The sequence below is a fragment of the Triticum urartu genome, chromosome 6, assembly GCF_003073215.2.
Source record: "Triticum urartu cultivar G1812 chromosome 6, Tu2.1, whole genome shotgun sequence".
Taxonomy (NCBI): domain Eukaryota; kingdom Viridiplantae; phylum Streptophyta; class Magnoliopsida; order Poales; family Poaceae; genus Triticum; species Triticum urartu.
In genome coordinates this window covers 84,529,408-84,532,417 of record NC_053027.1, presented here as the reverse complement: position 1 = coordinate 84,532,417, position 3,010 = coordinate 84,529,408, and positions in this window count along the sequence as shown.

The window sequence follows — 3,010 nt, the reverse complement described above, 5'->3', positions numbered from 1 at the left end:
GAGATTTGATTTCTCTCTGATCGTGTTTAAGCCCAATTCGATCGTAGTCTGTAGCAACCCCCAGGGTGGCGATGCGATCTAGGAGCTCGTTTAAGGACGAGGGCTCTGCTGGATCCATCTGCTTGGAGTGTTCGGAGTAGATACGAAGGGGGTTTTCGATGACCCGAGAGGTCATCGTCGGCTTAACGACTGAACGGGCGGTCATGGTAAAGCCGCCCAGCCAAAGGGTTTGGCCTGGAGCCAGCGTTCCTCCGGTGGTGATATTATCCTTGAGAACAAGGTGAGACATCGATCCTGTCATTGACGTCATAGTGGAACTCTCAATGAAAGCACCAATGTCAGTGTCAAAATCGGCGGATCTCGGGTAGGGGGTCCCGAACTGTGCATCTAAGGTTGATGGTAACAGGAGAAAGGGGACACGATGTTTACCCAGGTTCGGGCCCTCTCTATGAAGGTAATACCCTACGTCCTGCTTGATTGATCTAGATGCATATGAGTATTAAAAGAGTTGATCTACCACAAGATCGTAATGACTAAACTCTAAAAGTCTAGTCTGGCTATGATTATGAGGATTCGACCTATCTACGGACCTAGCCCTCCAGTTTATATAGACACGGGAGCGATCTAGGGTTACACAAGTTCGGTTATAGAGAAAGGAATCTACATAGTTGGCCGCCAAGCTTGCTTTCCATGCCAAGGAAAGTCCCATCCGGACACGGGTGTAGTCTACGGTCTTCGTATATTCACAACACATCAGTCCGGCCCATGGCTAATAGGCCGGACGCCCGAGGACCCCTTAGTCCAGGACTCCCTCAGTGGGCCTGGCCCTGGTCGGCGTTCGCGGTTAATTCAATTAACACACTTAACGAGATCTGGGTATTTGATTTGAGTCTGGCCACTGCCTATATGCACTAACCAACTACGCAGGAACAATTATGGGCACTCGACGTCGTGGTATCAGCCGAAGCCTTCTTGACGTCAGCGACTGAGCGGCGCATGTCGGATTGGGCTGGAACGCCTGCTCTTGTATTAGGGAGGCTAGGTCTGCTTCTGGCCGCCCACACAACGTGCAGGTGTGCAATGGGCGATGGGCCCAGACCCCTGCGCCATAGGATTTAGACCGGCGTGATGACCTGTTTGTTGTGCCTAGGTGGAGCTACAATGTGTAGATCTTCCGAGGCCAGGCATGACCTAGGAAAGTGTGTCCGGCCAAAGGGGATCGAGCGTGTTGGGAAATGTGGTGCACCCCTGCAGGGAAGTTTATCTATTCAAAGAGCCGTGTCCCTCGGTAAAAGGATGACCTGGAGTTGTACCTTGACCTTATGACAACTAGAACCGGATACTTAATAAAACAGACCCTTTCAAGTGCCAGATACAACCCGGCGATCTCTCTCTAATAGGGCGACGAGGAGAGGATCACCGGGTAGGATTATGCTATACGATGATGCTTGGTTGACTTACCATCTAGTCTCTTCTACTGCTTCAAGATGGAGGCTGCCAGAAGCATAGTCTTCAATAGGACTAGCTATTCCCCTCTTATTCTGGCATTCTGTAGTTCAGTCCACACATACTACCCTTTTCATTGATATGATTGCATATGTAGTGTAGATCCTTGCTTGCGAGTACTTTGGATGAGTACTCATGGTTGCTTTGTTACTTCTTTTTCCCCTTTTCCCGGTTATTGCGATCATATGATGGAGTCTAGGAGCCAGAGGATCCCAATGATGATTCAATGTGGAGTTCGACTTCGGGGAGTAGTTAGGAGGTCCCAAGCAGGAGCCCTTGCCTTTTCGATCGTTGCTACTTTGGTGCTAGCCTTCTTAAGGCAAACTTGTTTAACTTATGTTCGTACTCAAATATTGTTGCTTCCGCTGGCTCTTGTGTCTTCGAGCATTTGTATTCGAGCCTTCGAGGCCCCTGGCTTGTAATATAAAGCTTGTATTAGTTCAATTTGTGTCTAGAGTTGTGTTGTGATATCTTTCCGTGAGTCCCTGATCTTGATCGTACACATTTGCGTGTATGATTAGTGTACGGTCAAATCGGGGGCGTCACAAGTTAGTATTAGAGCCGACTGCCTGTAGGAATCCCCCTTCCACACTCCTTGGCCGAAGTTGAGTCTAGTCATTACAAAGCTTTTACTAACATGGTTGTGTGGCTTACGGGACCACGTCGCCATTTGGGCGGTATTAGGATCTTTTTATTCCTCGTCTATACTCTGGGACTCTGATCTCTCTTCTAATTGGGTTAAAGGATTTTGCTAACTCTAACTCTTGGTTCTCGTAATTACTTCCTTTCGGAGAGCCCCTTATTACAGATGATCGCCTGCTGCACCAGAAGATTCAGAAGATACTCTCCGATGTTATCCCGAGAGCTTGTGCTTATTGCGTTTGCAATTTCCTTCCACCGTCAAACTCAAACCCAATAGATAATTACATGCACTTGCCATTCTTACCTCAGTCCCCAGTTGCTCTTGTTATTACAAGATACCCCGAAATACTCGTTGTTCCGAGAATCCTTGTGCCTACTGCCTTGCAGTTCCTTGTCACCTGAATACACCTATAAATTAATCCTCACACACACACCGAGGATTTCTTTCTCCCCAGTTGTTCATGTGTTTCACCAAAGTCTTTGAAATACTATTTGATCTTCCGAAAATCCTCAGCAGCTTATTGCTCTTGAAATTCTTGCTTGCTTGCATTATGGTTAATCCCATAAGTATAGTAATCTTATTGGCATCCTTTGCCACTATAATTTTGAGCCCATTGATTCAATAAGTGCGAATGCTCGCCATCCTCAACCAGATCCTAGAATTCATCCTTCCGGCTCAGACGCCATTTTAAACATGAGCTGGATCTTGACCAACCAAATTGCCCTTGATTGTACCCCTAAGACTATTCAACTTGTCCACCCCTAATCAGATCATTGCTTCTGATCCCTTGTCTTGGAATTCATAATTCCTTTGCATCTGAGCTTTGAGTTAGTCAGTTGTTTCTATAATATGATCTCCTTG